Source organism: Ovis canadensis, chromosome 5, assembly GCF_042477335.2.
Source record: "Ovis canadensis isolate MfBH-ARS-UI-01 breed Bighorn chromosome 5, ARS-UI_OviCan_v2, whole genome shotgun sequence".
NCBI lineage: Eukaryota > Metazoa > Chordata > Mammalia > Artiodactyla > Bovidae > Ovis > Ovis canadensis.
Genome location: NC_091249.1, coordinates 48,016,100 through 48,041,957, shown reverse-complemented (window position 1 = coordinate 48,041,957; position 25,858 = coordinate 48,016,100). Strand labels below are relative to the sequence as shown.

General features: G+C 38.2%; 2 pseudogenes; one reads left to right on the top strand and one right to left on the bottom strand.

Annotated features, from left to right (window-relative positions):
• Positions 1 to 15,575: 15,575 nt before the first annotated feature.
• On the top strand, positions 15,576 to 16,388 carry LOC138441753 (RBPJ-interacting and tubulin-associated protein 1 pseudogene; annotated as a pseudogene).
• A 7,131-nt stretch (positions 16,389 to 23,519) lies between these two features.
• LOC138440305 (destrin pseudogene) lies at positions 23,520 to 24,306 on the bottom strand (annotated as a pseudogene).
• Between the last annotated feature and the right edge of the window lie 1,552 nt (positions 24,307 to 25,858).

Here is a 25,858-nt window from a genome sequence, read left to right as displayed (position 1 = left end):
ACATCTCCTACCTTCTCTAGGTAGGAAAAAAATGAGTCTCTGAAAGTCTAGGTTGCATTAGCATGCCAAAACAGATGCAGAAGATCTGTGCAGCTTCCTAGCTTTGTCCACACTGTTCTGCTTCTTCACCATTCTGACTTGTCTAAAGAAAGAGCTACTGGTTTCTTTTGTTCTGTTTTATTTCTCTTCTGTACAAACTCTCTGGGAAATGCCAATGAGAGACACCAATCTCATTTCTTTCATAAAATTTTCAAGTATTCCAAATTCCATAACTTGCTTTTACCCATCTCACTCATGCAGAGAAAAGCCAATTTTTCTTTTGACCCACTACTAAAGTTAAATGTACATAGTAAGTGAATTTAAAAAAAAAATTAAAATTTTATCCACAGGTTACTTTGGAACTTCATGAGCTTAGCCATTAAATCTTGATAGATTCTGGTTTCACTATATCTGCTTTTGTGTGTTCCTTAGGACTTAATTTCAGTTAATAAATCAGGTTTTCACCCAGTCATACAGAAGCCTCTGACAATACCACCAACTCTGTCTTCCTGAATAATTCAGCCCTTGATTTCAGCAGAGTGAAATAAAACATTATTTGTTCTATACCAAAGGTGTTCAAACATATTTTTAAAAAAATTAAATATATAATATGACAGAAATAACATGTTATGGTCACAGTCTAATATTCTGTCCTTGTGTTCTGGTCCACCTATTTTTCTAAAATGACAGAAACTTAACACTACTATGACACTGTCAAGGTAAAGAACAATGAAATAAAGACTGAGCACAAAGAAATGAAATAATTACAGAATGTTCCTAAGACTGATTTTCACTACAGTTCTCCAAGCCTTAGTTAATGTGAATTTTCTGAAGTTAATATTTATTCCTATGTTCTAATACTAGCCAGGATAATCAGACAACAAATTAGATAATATCTGTCCTATAAACTGGGCTTCCCTGGTGGCTCAGACAGTAAAGTGTCTGCCTGCAATGCGGGAGACCTGTGTTCGATCCCTGGGTCGGGAAGATCCCCTGGAAAAGGAAAGGGCAACACACTCCAGTATTCTTGCCTGGAGAATCCCATGGATGGAGGAACCTGGTGGGCTACAGTCCCTGGGGTCCCAAAGAGTGGACACAACTAAAGCAACTTAGGATAGCACACAGCCTCCAAAAAAAGAAGAAAATACAAAGACCATTTGTACCCACAATCTAAAGTGTCTTATGTAAAGCAAACCACAAAATATACTGGTTATAATTCCAGTATATTTGAATAAGTAGTCTCATGGAAACAGCTATGCAAATTACAATTGAGAAAAACTAAAGAATACATACTGAATCTAAAAAATAGAGTTTCAGTTCTAATAAAATATCAATCAATAGTAAAACTGTTGGATCCCTTGGTCAAGATCAACCCTGAAAGAACTAGAGATTGAAAACACACACATATAAACACCCTAAAATCTACAGAACAATAAAATTTATGTTGAACTATTATTTATGTGTGTGAGTACAGAAGGCTTGGGGCAGGGGTTAGAGCGAGGAGGAGTGGTGTTGATCTGAGATTAGGGATGGGAAGTCCACTGATAGAGAAGTGCTAGAACTCATGTTTTCAAAGAAGATAGAGTCATTTTATGGCCATATAATGGCTATAATTCTTCCTACCAAGACAAAATTGATTTCCTGACATTCCTCCATTACCTTCATAGTGGTACTCTATTCTCCTGCTGCTGCTGCTGCTAAGTCGCTTCAGTCGTGTCCAACTCTGTGCGACCCCATAGATGGCAGCCCACCAGGCTCCCCCGTCCCTGGGATTCTCCAGGCAAGAACACTGGAGTGGGTTGCCATTTCCTTCTCCAATGAATGAAAGTGAAAAGAGAAAGTGAAGTCGCTCAGTCGTGTCCGACCCTTAGCAACCCCATGGACTGCAGCCTACCAGGCTCCTCCATCCATGGGATTTTCCAGGCAAGAGTACTGGAGTGGGGTGCCATTGCCTTCCCCAACTCTATTCCCCTAGTTATTTGTATTTATAGAGTTATTCCATTAGAAGAAAATCTATGTTCCCAGAAACTTAGCTAAATCAAATTGACCAAATACTCTCAGTACTTCCTCTTTCTGTATTCAGTTTTTCATTTAGTTCTATATAATTCTCCCTCATGCAAAGAGCTGACTCATTGGAAAAGACCCTGATGCTGGGAGGGATTGGGGGCAGGGGGAGAAGTGGACAACAGAGGATGAGACGGCTGGATGGCATCGCCGACTCAATGGACATGAGTTTGGGTTAACTCCGGTGTTGGTGATGGACAGGGAGGTCTGGCGTGCTGATATCCATGGGGTCACAAAGAGTCAGACATGACTGAGCGACTGAACTGGACTGAACTGAATTCTCACTTATCTCAATGCATATTCATACTCTTTAGCAAAATTAGCTCCAGCTTGTATTTTCTTCCACTGTGTGTGTATGCTCAGTCACTTCAGTCATATCAAACTCTTTGCAATCCTATGGATCATTACTTGTGCTCAAATACAAATTATTGGTTCTTTCTAAAATATGAACTCCAAAAGTGCGTATTTGAATTACATGTTTGTAAATATATGTGTATATATCTTCTACAGCATAATGGCAAAAATCTATTACATGAGTAATGACAGGACCTATTCAGAAGCTTTGTACACAAACTCTCCATTATTCACATTAATGTGAGAGGCAGATGCGGATGTCAAAATAATGAAATATATAAGTAATCAAGTACAGTTTCTGAGCAATTCTCTTAAAAAGCCTTTTAAAACATTATGCTGTTAATTGTTTTGTCTCTGGTTTCTCTTTCTCCAATAGTGTACAAACTCAGAAGTAAAAATTAAATATATACACCAAAGACTTAAAACATGTAAAACAATTTTTAAAGAGGTTAGGAAAGTGCTTAATTTGATGCATCAAACTCTTCAGGCTTGATATGACTCAAAGGGCTTGAGATACATCTAAAAACCAATGAAATGACAAGTGAATGAAGCAAAAACTATTATAGTGAAAATTATTTTAAACCATGAAAAAACAAATTTGACATTACACTTCTATTTGATTAAAGTCTTCAAATTACAAGCCAACTGGGTGACAAGTCAATCTATCCCGTCATGCAGAGGTATTCAAAAATCTCCTCATGATTTCCCCTGAAAAAACTCCAGACAAATATTTACCAAAGTCCAGAGAAGTCTGTACTTAAAATAAAAAAAATCTCAAAGTAGTAAGAGTTAATATGCCTTCTTCTACAACATACGTTCTTCTTGAATAAAACCTATAATTTAATTTCAAGGGTTCAACTTTTCATCTCTGTTGCTTAGGGAAAGTGGGTAAATGTGCTGTTGAAAGGAAAGTCTTGAGAGTCATTATACATTCACCCATAGCTTCATTAAGTAGCAACACATCTAATGCACCTTCATTGGCTTGTCACCCCAGAGGTTTTCTTGTCTCACATACATTTGCACCCAGCCTAATTGCCATCTCAGTGCACTGCACCAAAGGCACTGCTAGTTTTCACCATGTTTTCAACATCCAACATTGTAATTAACAACCAGCTTTACCATTCATCCTGGCTTTCGTGCCCAGCTTTCAAATCCCCACCAAGACACCAAGAGTCTCTTCCCACCCAACAAGCACACTTTTAATAATAACTGAGCAAATGAAGGTATTTTTTTCTATTTGAGTCTTAAGATGATTTAAACCATAATATAAAACCATAATCAAATTCATGAATAGTAGTGCTATAGTTATCCCTGTTTCTTCTAGTACATAAAACCTTTCCCAACTTTATCCCTAGCTCCCTGTATGGACCTGTCTCCACTCACTGCTTACACATGAAAACTTTTCATGCAAACCCTAACACGCTCATGACTGTCACTTCATGACTGTGCGCCTTGACCCCTGTCATTCTCTCTGCTGGTGAATCCTTATCCCTCTGTTTTCTTACTTGGCAAACTTGCACTCATTTTGAGACCCAGCTCAAAATTTATCCCAGTCTACAACTTTGGTCAAACATTCAGCCAACTTTTAGTCAGAAAAAAAAAAATCTAAGATATTCCCTTACAAATCTTTACAAACACTTCTATCATAGCACTAGGTATGCTGTACTCCATTCTAGTTTTGTGTACTGATCTTACTAGAGTCTTCACATTTAACTGATTTTAATGGGCATTTGTCATTTGGGGGCTGCATGGCATCCAAACACCTTTCCTCTTTGGGGTAGGGTTGTCAGAATTGGCAAAAACAAACACAGGACACATAACTAAACCACCACATACCAAAAAATAAGTGCCATTTATTCCATAATTTAGTCTTATTTTAAATCTTGGTATACATTAATTTAAAAAATAAAATCATGCTATTTCCATTTTTAAGCAATAAGTTTAGATTTCAAGATTCAAACATATCACTGCTGCTGCTAAGTCGCTTCAGTCGTGTCCGACTCTGTGCGACCCCATAGATGGCAGCCCACCAGGCTCCTCTGTCCCTGGGATTCTTCAGGCAAGAATACTGGAGTGGGTTGCCATTTCCTTCTCCAATGCATGAAAGTGAAAAGTGAAAGTGAAGTCACTCAGTCGTGCCTGACTCTTTGCGACCCCATGGACTGCAGCCTACCAAGCTCCTCTGTCCATGGGATTCTCCAGGCAAGAGTACTGGAGTGGGGTGCCATTGCCTTCTCCACAAACATATCACTAAGATCCATCATTTGAAGAAGCAATTTAATTGTCGGTGTGATCAATATCAAGAAGAAATAATTTATATCATCTTCATTTCAAAAACTAGTGAGAATACCTGTTTCCCATTGACACCCAGAGTACTCCAGTGAAACCAATCCTATAGAGGCTGTCCATTTCTTCTCCAACACACTGAAAAGAAATATGAACACTGATAATAATGTCACCATATACATAAGTTTCACAATTTAATATTATAATGAAGAGAAAGAAAATGTGTCCAATAGGACATTAACTGTGGATAAAGCTATGTGTTCTGTGGAGTTCAAGGCAATCTTCTACCTACCCATGAATACAATTCCTTCCTATACAAATGACGAACTCCGCCATACCAGTCTCAGAACACTTTTAGTACTCTGCAGCATAGCTTAAATATTTAATCCCTTATTAATGCAATTTTTAAAAATCTTTCTGTGGCATTATATTTAGTGATGACCAAAACAGAGTCACTGAGTACTTTCAGCTCAAAAACTCACTGTGTATTTACCAAATGTGTATCCTTGTTCAGCACATCACTGGTGGGTAACACTTGAAATTGCTTTGCGTTTAGTAAGTACATGATAATAAGCACATTTCTAAATCACATACCCTTGTATTAAGCAACATCAACAGTGTTAAATGATTTTAAAATTATAAATTTTAAAATTTCATTCTCAACATGAATTACCCATGCAGTTCATTTCAGTTGCACAGTCGTGTCTGACTCTTTGTGATCCCATGGACTGCAGCACACCAGGCTTCCCTGTGCATTACCAATTCACAGAGCTTGCTCAAACTCACTTCCATTGAGTAGGTGATGCCATCCAACCATCTCATTCTCTGTCATCCCCTTGTCCTCCTGCTTTCAATCTTTCCCAACATCAGGGTCTTTTCCAGTGAGGCAGTTCTTTGCATCAGGTGGCCAAAGTATTGGAGCTTCAGCTTCAGCTGAACGTTCATTGGAAGGATTGTGAATATTCAAAGAATGAATATTCAGAGTTGATTTACTTTAGGACTGACTGGTTGGAACTCCTTGCAGTCCAAGGGACTCTCAAGGGTCTTCTCCACCAACACAGCTCAAAGGCATCAATTCTTCAGCACTCAGCTTTCTTTATAGTCCAACTCTCACTTCCATACATGACTATTGGAAAAACCATAGCTTTGACTAGATGGACATTTGTTGGTCAAGTAATGTCTCTGCCTTTTTTTTTTTTTTTTGCATTTTTTTAAATTAAATTTTTATTTTTACTTTATTTTACTTTACCATAAGCTTTCTAGGTCGGTCATAGCTTTTCTTCCAAGGAGCTAGCATCTTTTAATTTCATGGCTACAGTCACCATCTGTAGTGATCTTGGAGGCCAAGAAAATAGTCTGTCCCTTTTCCATTGTTGCCCCATCTATTTGCCATTAAATGATGGGATTGAATGTCATGATCTTCATTTTTTGAATGTTGAGTTTTAAGTCAGCTTTTTCACTCTCTTCTTTCACTTTCATTGAGAGGTTTTGTAGTTCTTCTTCACTTTCTGCCATAAGGGTGGTGTCATCTGCTTATCTGAGGTTATTGATATTTCTCCCAGCAATCTTGATTCCAGTTTATGCTTCAACCAGCCTGGCATTTCACGTGATATACTCTACATATAAGTTAAATAGGCAGGTGACAATATACAGACTTAACTTACTCCTTTCCAAATCTGGAATCAGTCCATTGTTCCATGTCCGGTTCTAACTGTTGCTTCTTTGACCTGCATACAGATTTCTCAGGAGGCAGGTAAGGTGGTCTGGTATTTCTACCTCTTTAAGAATCTTCCACAGTTTGTGATCCACATAGTCAAAGGCTTTGGCTTAGTCAATAAAGCAGAAGTATGTGTTTTTCTGGAACTTTCTTGCTTTTTGTATGATCCAACAGATGTTGGCAATTGGATCTCTGATTTCTCTGCATTTTCTAAATCCAGCTTATACTGGTTTATAATCTTACCCCCAATATTAGGACTCAGGCATTTTTTTTAGATAAGGAGAGGAATACAGTAACAACAACAACAACAAAAATCTCACAGTAGAGGTTCATTAAAATTTAAAAAGTGGCCTACCATATGATCCAGCAATTCTACTCCTGAGTATATATCCAGAAAAGAAATTAATTCAAAAGTGTATACCCAACCTAATACTCATAGCAACACTATTTACAACAGCCAAGACATGGAAGCAACCAAGTGCTCATCAACATATGACTGGATTAAAAAGAAATGATATATATGTATACACACACACAAACACAGGTACACACATACATACACCATGTGTTACAGTGGATTATTACTCAGCCTCAAAAAAAGAATGAAATACTGTCATTTCCAGCAATGTGAATGGACCTAGAGAATATTATGCTTGGTAAAATGTCAAACAGAGTAAGACAAATACTATTATATGACCTCATATTCCACATATAAATGTAGAATCTAAAAACCAATACAAAACAGAAACAGACACATAGAAAACAAACTTGTGGTTACCAAAAGGGAGAAAGAAGGAGGGACCAATTAGGGGTATGGAATTAACAAACTGTTACATATAAAACTGAGAAGCAACGAGGCTTTACTGTCTAACACAGGGTACTATGCCCATTATCCTGTAATAACCTGTAAAAGGAAAACAATCTGCAAAATACTGAATGACTACATTACGCATCTGGAAGTAGCACAATATTGTAAAGCAACTACACTTCAGTTACAGTATTGCGCAGTAAATTTACTATCTTCTTCAACTGAATAACGAGTTAACAATTTCCTACGTAAACTTTTTTTAAGCTTCCCCAAACTTGGAGTTTCAGGTTTCCAGTTTCATCAGTTTTCTTTTGCTTCCTTTTCTTGCTTCCAAAATTGTGATCACTGTGCTCTGCCACCTTGGAGACCTCAGCAGTTCTCTGGATAAACATAATTTTCGTTTTATTCTTGTCCTAGAAGAATCCGGTTTGACTGATTTACCAACACTTTGAAGACAGGATCATAATAATTTGGCATCTGGTCAATATTTGATAGAATCATAGAAATAAGTATGTTGCAGATCCTATAAAATCACATTCACACATATCTATCTAAATGTTCATTGTGTTTGGTTGACCCAAAAGTTTGTTCAGGTTTTTCCATCTCATCTTATGGAAAAAACATGAAAGAACATTTCAGCCAAACCTATATCTGTTACCTGCAATTTTTTTCTTTTGGCTGTATATGTGAACTTATTGTATTTAATTAATTTTTTGAGAACATATAGATATATTTCTATAGCCACATGACTTTGAGAGGATATATTTACTCATACTTTTATTATGGCTTTTATGCTTTTATAAAACATTTTAATCAGTTTTTATGAATTGGAGCTCAAATGCACAATTGTAAAAATAAAACCTGAACTCAACTTTAAGTAATCAGTAAGTGATGTACAAATACTTCAACCCAAGATGAACTGCTCAATTTATGTGCACATAGCACATTATGAGGCTGTTAAAAAAAAATACTGAAATTTCTGAAAATCTAATAATTAACCTTCTATTCAAAAATAGTGAAATATATATAAACAAAATTATGCCTTTTTAAATTTATTTTTAATTGGAGGATAATTATTTTACATTATTGTGCTGGATTCTGCCATACAACAATGTGAATCAGCCATAAGTATAAATTATATATATGTATATCCCCTTCCTCTTAAATTTCTCCACCACTACCCCCACTCCACCCCATCCCTCTGAGTTGTCAGAGCACTGGGTGGAGCTCCCTGTATTATACAGAAACTTTCCATTAGCTCTCCCTTTTACACAGTGGTAATGTAAATGTTTCAATGCTACTCTCAATTCATCCCACTCTTTCGCTACTGTGTCCAAAGTCTGTTCTCTATGTCTGCATCTCTATTCCTGCCCTGCAAATAGGTTCATCAGTATCATTTTTCTAGGTTCCATACATATATACATATATATGTTAATATTTGAAATCTGTTTTTCTCTTTCTTACTTCACTCTGTATGCTGTGCTGTGTTTAGTCACAGTCCTATCTATTTGTGATCCCATGGACTATAGCCTGCCAGACTCCTTTGTCCATGGGGATTCTCCAGGCAAAAATACTGGAGTGGGTTGCCATGCCTTCCTCCAGAGGATCTTTCCAACCCAGGGATTGAACCCACTTCCCCCACACTGTAGGTGGAATACCTGGGTTCTTAACCACCTGAACCACCAGGGAAGCCCATGAATACTGGAGTGGGTAACCTATCTCTTTTCCAGGGGATCTTTCTGACCCAGGGACCAAACTGGCATTTCTGGCATTGCGGGCAGATTCTTTACCAGCTGAGCAACCAGGGAAGCCCTCATTCTGTATAACAGGCCCTAAATTCATCTACCTCACTAGAACTGACTCAAAAGTGTTCCTTTTTATTGCTAAGTAATATTTCATTGTATATACACACCACATCTTCTTTATCCACTCATCTGTAGACAGACATCCAGGTTGCTTCCATACCCTAGTTATTGTAAATAGTGCTGCTATGAACACTGGGGTACTTGTGCCTTTTTAGTTATGATTTCCTCAAGGTATATGCTTAGTAGTGGGATTTCTGGGTCATATGGTAGTTTTATTCCTAGTTTTCAAGGAATCTCTACACTGTTCTCCATAGTGGCTGAATCAATTTACATTTCTACGAACAGTGCAAGAGGGTTCCCTTTTCTCCACAATCTCTCCAGCATTAATTACTTATAGATTTTTTTTTATTATGGCCATTCTGATTCATGTGAGGTGATACCTCATTGTAGTTTTGATTTGAATTTTTCTAATAATGAGTCATGTGTTTGTCGGCCATCTAAATATCTTCTTTGAAGAAATGTCTGTTTAGGTCTTCCTTCCACTTTTGATTGAGTTGCTTTTCTGATATTTAGCTGCATAAGTTGCTTATATATTTTGAAGACTAATCCTTTGTCATTTGTTCCGTTTGCAATTATTTCTCCCATCCTAAGGGTTGTCTTTTCATCTTGCTTATAGTCTTCTGTACAAAAGTTTTTAAGTTTAATTAGGTCCCACTTGTTTATTTTTATTTCCATTACTCTAGGAGGTGGGTAAAAAAGGATATTGCTGTGATTTATGTCAAAAAGTGTTTTCCTACATTTTCATCTAAGAGTCTTATAGTTTCTGGCCTTACATTTAGGTCTTTCATCCATTTTGAGTTTATTTTTGTGTTTAGTGTTGGGAAGTGTTTAAATTTCATTCTTTTACACATAGCATCCAGTTTTCCCAGCATCACTTATTAAAGAGGCTATCTTTTCTCCATTCAGCAACAACATGAAATTCTTGTCTAATTTGTCAAAGATAAGGTTCCCATAGGTTCAAGTGTTTATCTCTTGGAATTCTATATTGTTCCATTTTTACATATTTCTGTTTTTGTGCCAGTACCATACTGTCTTGATAATTGTAGCTTTGTAGTATAGTCTGCAGTCTTCCAGCTCCGTTTTTCTTAAGATTGCTTTGGCTAGTTGGGGCCTTTTGTGTTTTCATACCAATTGTGATTTTTTTGTTTGTTTGTTTGTTTGATTGAGTTCTATGGAAAATGCCATCGGTAATTTTATACAGATTGCTTTGAATTTCTAGGTTGTTTGGGGTAGTACTGTCATTCGTCATTTTCACAATATTGATTCTTCCAATCCAAGAACATGACATATCTCTACGTTTGTTGTATCATCTTTCTTTCACCACTGTCTTATGGTTTTCTGTATTTAGGTCTTTTGTCTCCTTAGGTAGGTTTATTCTTGGGTATTTTATTTTTTCTGTTACAATGCTGAATGGAATTATTTCCCTAATTTCTCTTTATGATCGTTCTTGTTAGTGTATAGGAATGCCAGGGATTTCAGTATATTAATTCTGTATCCTGCAACCTTACTAAATTCATTGATTAGCTCTAGTAATTTTCCAGCAGCATCTTTAGGGCTTCCTATGTATAGCATCATGTCCTCTGCAAACAGTGAGAGTTTTACTTCTTTTTTTTCTTCTCTGGATTCCTTTTGTTTCTTTTTCTTCTCTGATTGCTGTCGCTAGGACTTCCAAAACTATACTGAATAATAATGGCGAGAGTGGCACCTTTGTTATTCCTGATCTGAGAGGATATGCTTTCAGCTTTTCACCATTGAGAATAATGTTTACTGTGGCTTATGATATATGGCCTTGATTATGTTGAGGTATGTTCCTTCTATGCCTATTTTCTGGAGAGTTTTTTTATCATAAGTGGGTATTAAACTTTGTCAACAGCTTTCTCTGCATCAAAATTATCATATAATCTGTATCTTTCAATTTGTTTATATGGTATATCACAATGACTGATTTGGGTCTATTAAAGAATACTTGCATCCCTGTGATAAACTCCATTTGATCATGGTGTATGATTCTTTTAATGTGCTGTTGGATTCTGTTTACTAGTATTTTATTTCAGGGTTTTTGGTCTTTAATTTTTTCCCTTTTCAAATAAGTTGACAGGCCAAAAAATATCACTAGGTATTCAAGAACTGTATGTTGATACACTTTGTTCCATACAGTAATACACATTACCAAAAAAAGTGTTCCATAGTCAAATCTCTTTGGAAAATTCTGGGCTAAACAAAGTCTATCAGGTTTCTTTCCTGAAACTGTCCAAGAGCAAAAAATTAGTTTGTGGTATTGCCAAAGCTTATTTTAGCACGAAGTCTTTCTTCCCTTCTTACTGAAGTTTCCTTTGGAACACAGTTTTGGAAACAAATGTTTTATTTTGTTCCTTCAAACTCAGCTGGAGTTAAACAATTAGTGGTTCCAATGAATCTAAGATTTATATCTCCATGAAACAGTTCACAACCTGGGTAGGTGTGTCAATTAACTCTTTTCTGGAGTCCTCAGCTGAAAGAATGATGAAGCACCAAACAATTGATGCTTTTGAACTGTGGTGTTGGAGAAGACTCTTGAGAGTCCCTTGAACTGCAAGGAAATCCAACCAGTCCATCCTAAAGGAGATCAGGCCTGGGTATTCATTGGAAGGACTGATGTTGAAGCTGAAACTCCAATACTTTGGCCACCTGATGTGGAGAGCTGACTCATTTGAAAAGACTCTGATGCTGGGAAAAGATTGACGGCAGGAGGAGAAGGGGACAACAGAGGATGAGATGGCTGGATGGCATCACTGACTCAATGGACATGGGTTTGGGTGAACTCCGGGAGCTGGTGATGGACAGGGAGGCCTTGTGTGCTGCGGTTCATGGGGTCACAGAGTCAGGTACAACTGAGAGACTGAACTGAACAGCTGAAAGAAACTATCCATCAGTAATTCTTGAGTTATAGTTCTATGTGCTTCTCACATCTTTAGAATTTTGCATACTCCAATTTTCTTAATCTCTCAGTAAAGGTATAGCTTAATTTTCTAGGCTCTCAGGTCTTTACCTAGCTCCCAAAGTAGTGAATTTACTTTCCTTGCTCTGCTTTATTACATTCATCCACTTACCAGTTACTTCATCCTAGCACTGATATTACTTCAGCATCATAGAATTTTTTTCTTCCTGTCTCCCTTCTTGGATTATATCTTCCACTTTATCTACTCAGATTCAATGCTTTCACAGAAAATCATAATATAAAAAGAAAAAGAAATCAATACTTTAAAGTCAAAGTGGATTTCTTCATCACAATGAATTCTGGTCCTAAGGAGACACTCTCACATAACGCAAAGGTGAGGTCATTCTGGGTTCAAATCCCAATAATTATTAGCTGGTGAACTTTATGAAAATTTCTTACCCTTATTGAACATCAATATTCTCATATGTGAAATAGATATAAATAGATATAAATATAGATATAAATATAAATATAGATATAGATATAAATAGATATACCTAAATATAGCTTTGTGGTATAGGATATACTGAAAAAACTACAAAGTACATAACAATTGTTAATTACCTTCATCTGTTTCCTTGGGGCAATAAGTATTTGTGGAATTCAAACTACTTCAACCTCATTCACCTCCTCCACCAAAAGAGAAGTTTAAACCAAATGATGTCAAAAGCCCTCAGATTTCTAGCACTCTGTGTTTGTGAGCTTAAGGAATGTTCCTTTCGCCTCCTCCAGCAGCATCCAGCCACACGCCACTGCACATAAGTGGGAGCTGCAGAAAGGTAAACACGGCATCTTGGAGGTCATCAGAGTAGTTTCCTGGGTGCTCTTCCTTGGTGTCTCATGATGAATTGTAGCCTTCTGTGGGCCTCTTTAAAAATTCCCCTTATAAATAGTCACAGAAATAGTTCACTTGAACTTCTCCTTATTTCTCCTGGGTCACAAATGTTTCCCTGAAACCCAGGAATTTCCAGAGGTTGTATTAAGAATTCACATATTCGAGTAACGAATTTTGATCACTAGTTCCTGTGAATACTGGTCAAAAATATTTGGGTCACTAGCCTTATAGATAATGAATGGATCTCCCATTTCTAACCAACGGAGTTTCAATAGTCTTCTTCAGTGGGATAAGTCCTATATCATTCTCTTTTAAGAATGAAAGTTTTATGTGTAAATCACTGAAATAAAACTGACTTCATTAGAGTTGTTGATGTGTATTTTCTTTTCCTTTGAAGCTCTTCCAATGGAATGGATAAATATAAATCTAACAGTGTTTTATTGCTACACTTCTCTCTAAAATCATTGCCCAAAATGACAACTCTTTAGTGTAAAGTAACTGCAATGTTCTCTAATAACCCATATGACAGCTATTGTCTGTTCAATGCTGCCTTGAAAATTACATGGAAAATTAAGCCAATCCAACTAGCAAAGATATATTAATACAACCATTATATGTCTGACAAACTCACTCAAGCTAAAAATAATTAGCATTAAATCAATAAATTCAGGCTATGTACATAATTGTCCCAATCTTTTAGAAGTCTGCTTTGCCACTCCCTGTTAACTTTTTTTTCCACTAACATATTATAGCTAATTGGTTTTTAATTAACTTGCAAGTAAGTGATGCTTCTAAAAAAGATTGGAAACTACTCATTATTAATTATATCTAACATTTTTACACAAGTTCCATGTTTATATTGACTTGCACCATCTCATTAGGATCTTTTGATAACCATTCCTGATTTATAAATCAAAGAAGGCAGTGTTCAAAGACACTGGACCATTTGTTCAATATCTCCCAGCTGATAAAAGATAGGACTGAGATAAAAAACCTGAGTCATCTGATTCCAATGTCTATTTTAGACACTGTCTCTCAATTAAAATGAAATGCATAGTATAAAGGTCCCTACTTCATGGAGTTTAGCTCCTCAAAATTGAGTTAATTTTACAGGGTGTTAATGCAATTAGGTGACCATGAGAAATCTTGAGGCCTCTTGCCCTCTAACCTCCACACTACCAAATGCATTAATTCAATATCCTTAGCTATCTTTTTGACCTCTTGTCTTTCTGTGCAAAGCACGGATCTTCATATGGCCAGAGGCACAGGGTATGAGGGAAATATCTTTGCAACAGGTAACTTTTTCATACCTTTTTCTATATGATTTTTGACATGCTTGCAGATTTCTAAGATGAGAGCAATCTCCCTACTGCAACAGTCTTTCTGATCAAAGTCTCTCCTCGTCTCTGTCTTATAAAGATTGTGACAACACTGGCACTTTTAAGACTGCAATGTGTCAGGAAAAAAGAGGGAAGCTATTTGGAAAGTTAACTCTCCCACAGAATGAATCTAGGTTTCCAGGGTGTACACAGGACAATGGCTCAACCAGAGAAGAACACAGACCTTTGCATATGCTCTTTGAATGGCCTACAACACAGTGCAATTTCAGCTATGTTTAAAGTTTAGTGTGTGGCACAAATCCAAGTTTCCTCTCTATTTTTTTTTTTAGTCACTGATATGTGACAAATGATGAGATTTTCAGCATGAAATTTGCTATTGAGGTTTCCATCTTTCTTTATGATTTCTTATCAGGCCTTGCTATCCTTCAAGCCATAAATAAAAATGCAACTTTCATCTGCATTCAAACTGAGGTGGAAATATAAAAATTAAACATTTTCATTTTTTCCTGAGTATCAGTCACTCTCTGTGAGCTCAAAAACAGCAAGACAGACTTTCTGCTGCCTCTTCTCCAGAATGATTTCTTGGAAAGGCCATAAGAAAAGACTGACTTGTTATTAGCATATCTACAACACATAAAATTTATAACTCTACCTACATATTCAGCATTGAAATCGAGTTCCCATGAGGCCTAAAAAAAAAGAAAGACAAAGAGGTTTCCTAACTGTAGCAGATACAAACTAACAGCTAAAATAAAATACACCTGCATACTCTCAACATATTAATAACTTCTTAATTTCCATTAGAATCTGGAGGGTCCAATCATTGAAAAATAAAGGTTCAGTAAGAACAAAGTTATAGAAATATCTATTTAGATCACTAGGGCCCAGATGCCGGTGTTGAGTCAGTTCTCATGGAGCTGGGGCTGAGGGTGGCCTGAACTTTCAGGAGTCACAGGCTCCTTGAGTTCAGAGCTGTGGATTTGGATGTACAGCGTGTGCCACCGGTGCCCATGCACCCCTGCAAAGGAGTCCAGGCCTGGGAGCATGGGACACTGAGGGTTGCGACTGACGTCAGTGAGCCAAGATGCTCAGGTGTGACTGACACTTGTGACTTCACCCTTTGAAGCCTCAATTTTATCATCTGTAGAATGGACATAATGGAAGCTAACTCACAGGACTGTTGAGAGGATGAAATGAGATCATGCTTGTAAATCTCTTTGCAGGAGGGAGCCCTTTAGGCAGGACCTGGCAGGCAGAGCACCCCTGCTGCCACTCAGGACCATGGGCGGCATGAAGACCCCAGTGGAGCTGGCCATCAGCCAGATGCAGACCCTTCACATTCAGCACCGCTGCGGGGGCAGCCACCAGATCAAGGTTAGGCCGTCACAAGTGGAGGAGACTTTGTTTGGCAGCCCTGCAGGCACCTGGCCCATACCACCAGACTTTGACACACCTTGGAGGAAGAAGGCCAGCAGAACCAAAAGAGTGGAGACAGGGGTGTCACAGGCATCAGGGGCCAAGGGGAGCTACGAGTACACCTCCTCCAGCAGCAGCACCCCAACCCTCATACCAAGGAAGAACAAATACAGACTGATCAGGCAGACCCCTTCTTACTGCGATGAGTCTCTCTTTGGCTTCTGACCTGAGAGCACCAGCTGGGAGGCCAAGTGAATGGTGAAGGCAGACGCTGCAAAGCTCCATGCCCTCTTCTGGACAACCCCAGCTATCCCTAGGGGCAGCCATTCACCCCACCCCAAGGAGACTCCAGTGCAAGCTGTTCACCCAGCTGGTCCCTCAAAGACAGAGTGCAGGGTGGTGGCCAGCTCCTGGAGGCTGTCTATGAATGGGTTAGACACCCCACGCCCTCTGAGGCAGGAGCATTCCCACTTCCTCACCCATTTTAATGTCCCTGGCACAGGTCACCACCTGCCAGTGCCCACTGCACAAATGAGCCTCAAGGTCCCAGGCCTGCCCCTTCAGGGGTCACCTTCCAGAGACCCCTGGTGATTCCCAGCACTCCTTCAGTCAGCATTTCAGTGCCAGCTATGCTCCCTACCCCCACAAGGCGGAGCCACCCAGAAAGCAAAGCCCCCTTGGAAATGAGTTTCTTGGTCCTTTCTGTACATTTGCCCATGGAGTCACAACCAGGGGGGCAATGCCCCCCTCTGACCATCTCTGGTTGCTCCCCACTTTTCACACTGACAAGGACTAGAGGATCATCCCTCCAATCCCTATTGCCAGTCCTGTCATAGCCACATGGTGTATCAGTGCCAACCCAGAGGGAGTCCCCCAGGAGTGTCCCCCCACCTCCTCCATCAACACTGTCTCGCCTCCAAGTGTGAATAAATGGTATGATTACCAACCCGGAGGGTTCCTCCTCCCTCCCTTCAAGCCAAGCTCCTGCTCAGGATACGTTTCCAGCTGAGTCTGAAGGCCTCAGGAATTTTCCCAGGCACCATGTGTGGACCAGTGGGGAACACAAGGATCTGGATGATACGTAAATAGACGTTTAAAAAGTGTAATAGTCATGTATTTATTTTCATGTATTAAATATATCAGTAGCTCATCGAAACAAACAAAAAAACACATTTATTTAATACATCATAGTTGATCCAAAGGGAAAACAGACCAAAGTAAGACATGCTTTTATATATTAATTAAAACCCAATCAATTTCCACTTAAGAAAACATTTCTTGCCTGGTTGAGACGTCACTACCACATTGTGTGTGTGTGTGTATAGATATGCATATATACATTTATTTATATAGTGTGTGCTTATGTATGTGGATGAAGTTGTTAGATTTTCTTCTTTGGAATTTAACTTTAGAAAAAGTAATCATATCCTGCTGGGTAGTTAAATGAATCAACCTGTCTAAACTTTTTTTTTTTTTTTAACAAGAACTGTATCTACATTCTAGCATCTTGAAACCATATTAAAAATACATATCAAAAATTAAATTAATCCCCAATGTACTCTAAAGGTTGCTGTTAATAACAGTCATCTGAACTGAAAACTTCAAGGAAGCACGTCTGTCAAAGAAAAGAGACAGACTTTGAGGAGGGGAGGCAAGGACTTCCAGCTTCAGCAGATACAAACTACAGATGGGAAATAGATTGTTAGCAAAATAAGTTATTTTCCACCCTCCTTCAATTTTTCACAATCTGTGTGGCAAAGATTTCACTACTGACACTGTCAACATATTCTTAGCGTCTGTAGTTGTTTACTGTGACCTAGTGGGTAAAGCAGCCTTCTCCAAATAACCAAACGCCAGATTCTGCATAATGCCAGATTCTGCAAAACACCTTCTGCTTTCCCAAGTGTACAATGGAATTAGAAAAACAAAACTGGTTCAAATGCTGCATTGATTTAACAAGGTGGTGATACAGAGAGCAAACGTTTATGAAGTTGCTTCTTATTTTCAAACTTCTGGCTCAATTTACACCAAAACAAATTCGAAACTGTTCCTCCAGGAAAACATCTCACAAATGCTATTCCTCCCTGGAGTTCCCATGTGCACACAAACACACCCACACACATCCTTTGCCTTCTCTCTGCCCCCACCTTCCCTTTACAAACAAAGCATTCTCATCAATTTGTTATTGTTGTTTTCCTATTCAAAGCAGAGACAAGGAAAGTAAGTCCATTCTCTAGGAGAAAAAAATAGAGTCAATGGACAAACACTTGAGAGCAGCCTGATACCTCAGAGAGGCTTAGCTTATTTTTAAAAAAACAAGGGTCTGTGTTTTGAACCCAGCCTATTTATGAATGGACCATTCTGAGTAATATGACATGTTGGAACTTTATGATAGAGCGACACAAGTATCATGCCTGGAAGTAAGTGTCTCTAGACTCAACTGGAAAACGGCCTTTATGAATGTGTCCTTTGAAGAATGTTGTACAGACCAGAAACAATCCCTATAGAATGAGGCAAGATCAAAATCAGATACAAAGAAATAACCCAACACCAGGGCCTAAAGGGAAGGTCACTTTACTCTCATGATCATAAGAAGCCCACTGATAAAAAGGTCACCTGACATTACTCAGCTGTAGATTTGGAGGACCTGTTAGAGATCATCTGGTAGCTCCTCTTGTTTGTTAATGCTGAGGAACTTCAGAGTTAAGCTTCTTCAGGAATAAATAGGAAATACGCGGCCACGCCATCCCAGGCAAGTTCCAGTCTAACATTCTGTCCTATGCTGTGCTGTAGCTTACGATTGCAGGGCAGCTTGACGGGCTGGGCTAGCTGTAATGTGAGCTTCCTAAGGATGGTGACAGCAAAAACTGAAAAATTCAGGAGAGAACTGACATTGTGGTTTGCGCAAAACAACCATGCAACTAAATTATATTGAGAAGGATAATGATTCCAGGCAAAATGATTTCCTGAAGAAGTCAAGGATCCAAAGACATTGGCATGGTGGTATACTTCTGTCTGAAAATGAAATCAACAGACGACAGGCCACGAAAATGGATCTTTCTTTCAGCTGCTCCCCTTTACTTTCCTCACCCTTGCTTGATTAAGAAGACCTCTCGGGGCTTCAACATGTGAGGAAAGGAGATGGAAATGCTATTCACCCAAGTGCCCTGCACAAGGTAACCTTGTGAGAAGAAGGAATTTGAGAATAACTAAAATTGAAGAATATTCCGCTTGCCAATAACTCAGCTGATCTGAACAAAAGCATGTTTCATGAATAGTCCATTCCCTGAGAAGTGACTGGATATACATTACTGTAACTATTAACTGAACTAGTCACATACTAGAGAGCCTTAGAAAAACAAAGACATCCCCCCTCTGCTACACTCCACCAAGCAGCCACATGTTGTCCCACTGCAGACACACTGTCACTTCCAGGGCACAAGCTGTCACACGATGGATAAGTTATCTGAGTGCCTGACAGTCAGACAGCCTGTTTGGGGGAAAGGGCACGGAGTCAAAGCCCTTGCCTAGAGGTCAAATATTTTTCTGTTAGAATAACAATCCTCACTGAACTGTCAGTGTTCTGAATATATTTTCTTTAGTTCAAGTTTTCTCAGTAAGTGGTTAGCCACTTCTGGAACCAAAAAGGAGATTCAGCTTCCTAAGAAGATTCTTCTTCCATCAACAATGTTTTCTTTATCAGTGAAGAGTTGTAGATTATATTCTTGATGGCAAGTAAAAAAGCCTGCCTGGTAACCAAGTCCCAAGATGGAATTAAGAATGCCAAAATTTGGTTGGACAGAGAAAGACAAATATCATATCATTTATATATGTAATCTAAAAGAAAAATGATACAAATGAATTTGTTTATGAAACAGAAATAAACTCACAGATGTAGAAAACAAATTTATAGTTACCAGAGGGGAAAGGAGGTCCTGGGATAAATTAGGAATCTGGGATTAACATATATACACTACTATATTTAAAATAAATAAACAGGGACATATTGTATAACACAGAAACTAAATTTAGTATTACGTAATAACTGATAATGGAAAAGAATCTTAAATATTTTGTAATAATATGTAGCAGAAAAGAATATATGTGTGTGTTGGTGCTCATTTTATGTGCTTTATTTGCATTTCTGGATCAAAGTTCAGAAAAACAACACTTTGTTTTAGCCACAGAAAGATACGTACTTTACGAATCACCAAAAAAGTGAGTAAAATAAGATCTACCAAATAAAATTATTCTTTTTTTTATATCAACACTACTTTTAGTTTATTTTTTCAATAGATTAAGCTAAAACTTGAGAAATAAAAGTTAAAGCTTGGAAAATTTACAAAAGTATCCAATTCAAACAAACAAAAAAGTTAAATAGACTTCACTTTATTTATTTCTTGTCCCTGGTGAAGGCACTTCCACTCTCATTAACCTGTGTTTAAGAGGGAAAGGGAATATTTATCATGATTTTAATAATACTATTGTTTACATAAATTAGAATGGGATTGCCTTGGCAATTCAGGGTTCATAGCAAAGACCCATTCCCATTATAAAAGTCAATACTATTACAGAAAATATCAGTATAAACCAGGTCAACATCACTGCTCAATTTTATATATATTAATGTAAATTCTCTGGTGGCTCAGACGGTTAAGTATCTGTCTACAATGTGGGAGACCCGGGTTCGATCCCTGGGTCGAGAAGATCCCCTGGAGAAGGAAATGGCAATCCACTCCAGTACTATTGCCTGGAAAATCCCATGGACAGAGGAGCCTGGTAGGCTACAGCCCATGGAGTCGCAAAGAGTAGGACATACGACTGAGTGACTTTACCTATTATCCCAAATAGGATCTGAACACTTTATTTTTCAGCCTTTGCTGTGATAGGATTATAGCATTTTGTTTGGTGTAACAATTTTTTTAATACCTAGTAGGTCTAAAACATTGTACTAAGATTTGGAGATGAGTTTAAGTGGATTATTCCTCCCAGTGTTTGATGGCTATCAAAGAATCTGCCTGTATAGGACAAGGACAGACAAAAGGCAGGGCAGGAAGAAAGCAGGGGAGCAAGCGGAAGGAAGAGCACTGAATACAATATTTCCCAGCAGCAATAAGGTGTGTGGGCTGCTTTCACATTCTATATAACACGTCTATCAATAAAGAAGGCTGAGCCAGTTTGAGAGCTGTAGAACTGACCAGGTGGGGTAGCCATGCTGCTAGGATAAGGCTTAGGGGCCTCAGTCTAACCCCTGGCCTACGACCCTGTCTCCAGGATAGATTTAGCATGGAGAAGAGGGGTGAATTTTTTGTTCTTCCTTATGAGCCTTAAATGAACAAAAATGAATTAATTACAATCTTTGCATGCCTTCCTTTCTGTATTTATTTATCTGATTTTGTTCACAAAGCCTTTATATCCCATTTTGGGGTCAATTTGACATTTAGAAATGATAAAATTCTTAGTTTTAAATAGAATCCCTGAGAAAAATCAGTGTCCAATAAGGAGCAGTAGTAGTAGTACTAACCAGAACTAGAAAGCTGCTGCTGCTGCTGCTAAGTCACTTCAGTCGTGTCCGACTCTGTGTGACCCCATAGATGGCAGCCCACCAGGTTCCGCCATCCCTGGGATTCTCCAGGCAAGAACACTGGAGTGGGTTGCCATTTCCTTCTCCAATGCATGAAAGTGAAAAGTGAATGTGAAGACGCTCAGTCGTATCTGACTCTTAGCAACCCCGTGGACTACAGCCTACCAGGCTCCTCCATCCGTGGGATTCTCCAGGCAAGAGTACTGGAGTGGGTTGTCATTGACTTCTCCGAGAACTAGAATAGGGTTGCCAAAATCAATAAATAAAAATATAGGGCACCCTGCTATATAATAAACTTTTTTAAAGTATAAACATGTACCATGTAGGATTTTGTACATACTTGTCTACAATGCGGGAGACCTGGATTCGATCCCTGGGTTGGGAAGATCCCCTGGAGAAGGAGATTGCCTGGAAAATCCCATGGACAGAGGAGCCTGATAAGGTTACAGTCCATGGGGTCGCAAAGAGTTGGACACGACTGAGCGACTTCACTTTCACTTTCACATGTGTTTTAAAGGCCTTCCTTGGTGGTTCAGATGGTAAAGAATCTGCCTGCAATGGAGGAGACTGAAGCTCAATCCCCAAAATATTCACTATTTACCTGAAATTCATATGTAACTAGGTGTCCAATATTGTTTCAACAATGGCAATTTACATCCTCAGAAAGTCCAAAACTCCTTGTGGCTCAGCTGGTAAAGAGTCTGCCTGCAATTCAGGAGACCTGGGTTCTATCTCTGGGTTGGGAAGGTCCCCTAGAGAAGGGAAAGGCTACCCACTCAAGTACTCTGGCCTGGAAAATTTCATAAACTATACAGTCCATGGGGTTGCAAAGAATCGGACATGACCAAGGGACTTTCACTACTACTATTACCAAAACAGGAAGATATTATTGACCTCTCATTGCTTCCCATTGATTTTATGTATAAAACATGAAAGAATTATTTTCTAATACATTCAACCTAATTAGGTCAAATATGGCATAATTCAAGAGTACCTAAAGCACAAAAGAGAATTGGAAAATTTGACAAAGTTGAATATTTCCCATTTTTAAACACTTGTCTACATAGCTAAACATTTAATTATTACAATAGTTCAAAATCAGTGCTGAAAAAACTTTACCATTCTATTAATCACATCTACAGCATCTCGCTTTGAGATTCAAAACATGCTCAAATTTGGCTTGGGAAATTCTTAAGATTTGCTAAATTTGAAATGGACACACACACATATATGAAACAACTCCTTGGTCTATACAGCTAAGCTTATTCAGAAGTAATTTAATCCTGTCCTCCTAAAAGTCAGATCAAATCATTGGTTCTGAGACTTGTATAACCAAAATCACCTTAGGGAAATAATGGAGATTAATAAATATAGATATTCTTGCTATTATGTCAGAAAAGATAAGACCTCAACAGCTAAATAGAACCCCTTGCATTTGTAAGAAAGGAAAAGAGAGAAAACAAAAGTCTATGAAAAGAAAAACATTTCTGTATGAGGTGGAAAGTTCTGGGGAAAAAAAATTCTTATGTACAACATTCTGATACCAAGAGACTCTTATTATGGATAACATCTCATCTCTAAGTAAGGTAGCCCCATATCTTGCCTGATTTACTACCTAAAACAAAGCTAAAAACGAACAAATGGCATGGTCCAGATCTCCAAATGTCAGGATGACAAATGTTATTTCTCTATTTCAGAGGACAAATCATTGGTGCAGAGAATAACAAAATTTCAAAAGCACTCTGGCATGGTATCCTGAAAAGAAAATAAAGTAGAACAGTAAATCCTGTCTTGAAGTAAGAGCCGGTATCACAGCACCGACCTGAGACGCAAAGTAAAGCTGGGGGACACTCAGACAGAAAGTGGAGAAAAGAATCTTTCTTTGTAGCAGCTAAATCTCAGATATGGAGTTCATGCTTTATAGGTGAAGGGTAAGTTAGAGAGGTGGAGTTTTAGTTAAGATGCAGAATTTTCTAGAACAAGGCCATTACTTCCCCAATATAAACCACTACTTTGTAGTTATGAGATTTTTTTACCTCTGGAAAAAAATTTCCTTCCATTTTACTTCCTTTTACTTCCATTTCTTAATCTATAAATAAGGGTGATGATAATATTCTTTATTTCATAATAAAGTTGACATAAGGGTTAAATGAATTAATATTCATAAGGTATTTAGAATTGTATCTGCACACAGAACTCACTAAAAAGTGTTTGCCATTTTAAAAGTCTTAGACTTTTATTTTTTTTTATTTTTTTTTTAAAGTTTTAGAGTGTAGATTTATTTAGGGCCATTTGCACATGTTCATAGAATAGTTTACCCCCACAAATGACAAGACAGCTCCCCTTCAGTGAGTCCCTAGCCTAAACATTATCTGCTTTACTTATACATAGCAAGAGGATAACATTAAACACGGAAGCTTTCGATTTGTGGCACCAGATGATGGTCTACCCAGGGCATCCTTCAAAAGCTACAATTAGGGATCCACCTAGCTTTTCAGCAATACAAGCCCGATTGAGGTCTTCTGGCCCATTTGCTTGACATTCGTGTTTTATGCCTTGGAACTTCTTTTTGATGGCATCCTTGGAGCTCGCATAGATCATTTTACTCTTTAGAGGAGCTAGTTCTGGTGCCCACAGGAAAAACATCAACTCCTCTTTTCTGGATTTCTTTGTTTCAAAGCTTGCATCATATAGAGCATAGCGACAATCTTTTTCAGGAAGCATCCCCACAAAATGCTTGAAAGGATCGGTTATGGTGACACCAACATCTCCCACCAAAATCTCCTTGCCTTCCTCCACGATGATGCACTTTTTATCTGCACTGAGACAGAAGATGACAGCCTTCTTTCTTTTCTTGATTTCTTCTGGCGTGGAGCACTTCCGAACTTTCATGTCATAAAAAATGCGACATACTTCATCGGCAACTTGCACTCCTGAGGCCATGTTCGCCGCGGCGGTCGCAGAGCGCGGAAAGGGAGCCGGCTGGCGCCGAGTCTACGGAGCGTCCTCTTCACCGCAGCCCGGGCCTAAAAGTCTTAGACTTTTAAAGGAATCTCAAGAAGTCAGGAGGCCAAGCTATTTACAATTAAAAAAAAAATCTTAATATGAGCTAACTGTGTGGTATAACATTCCACAGAGCATTCACATATATTACCTTGTTTAATTCTTCCTGCCATATATATATATATATATATATATATATATATATATATAAATTTAGGTATCAATCATAAAGGAAATCATCCCTAAATATTCATTGGAAAGACTGATGCTGAAGCTCCAATACTTTGGCACCTCATGCGAAGAGCCAACTAATTGGAAAAGACCCTGATGCTGGGAAAGATTGAGGGCAGGAGGAGAAGGGAGCAACAGAAGATGCAATGGCTGGATGCCATCACCGACTCAATGAACATGAGTTTGAGCAAACTCAGGAAGGTGGTGAAGGGCAGGAAAGCATGGCATGCTGCAGTTCATGGGGTCATGAAGAGTCAGACACAATTAGGGACTGAACAACAATGACAAATAATTGATTTACAATGTTTCAGGTGTGCAGTGATTCAATTATATATATCTACTTTATATTAATATATAGTAGTGGGTATATTGCTGAGAAGGCAATGGCAACCCACTCCAGTACTCTTGCCTGGAAAATCCCGTGGACAGGGGAGCTTGGTGGGCTGCTGTCTATGGGGTCGCACAGAGTCAGACACAACTGAAGTGACTTAGCAGCTTAGCAGTGGGTATGTTAATCACAAGCTTCTAATTTATCCCTCCACTCCATTTCCCCTTTGGTAACCATAAGTTAGTTTTCTATCTCTGTGAGTCTATTTTGTAAATAAGTTCATTTGCATAAATTTTTTAGATTCCAAATACAAGTTATTTTATCTCATGATATGTCTTTCTCTGTCTGAGTTACTTTACTTAAAGTATGATAATCTCTAGGTCCATCCATGTTGCTGCAAATAGCATTATTTCATTCTTTTTTTACAGCTGAGTAATACTCTGTTGAACACATGTATCACATCTTCTTTATCCATTCATCTGCGGATGGACATTTGGGTTGCTTCCGTGTCTTGGCTACTGTGAATAGTCTATATATTACTGATTTCATTTTACTAAGAAGTAAAGAAGTCTTAAGATCATGTGACCAATGCATGCCCTCTATGAATAATAGCAGCAGGTTGAGTGCTTTTGTTCAACTTTTATTCATCTTTGAATTCACTTTTAATTTGGTGGTTTATCCAGGTTCCATACTCTTGCTTGACCCACTTCTTTCTCCTCTTTATTTCTCCAGACATTGCAGCAAGCAGTGTCAGGATAAGGAAAAGGAGACAAAATATAAACTCAAACATGCCAAGTTTTAGCATCTGATTTTGGCAGTCACAAGACCATAACCAAAGTGTTTGGGCACTTTTCTAAATTACTTTAAGCAGCATAAATAGCTTCATCTTCTTTTCTGTCAGTTATCTTTTCATACCCAGCATAATTACAAGGTTTTCTCCTATGAATATCACTTTTTAAAATAATTTATGCAATTATGTATAGCTCAACTGTGAGTTAAGGAAAATTTTGA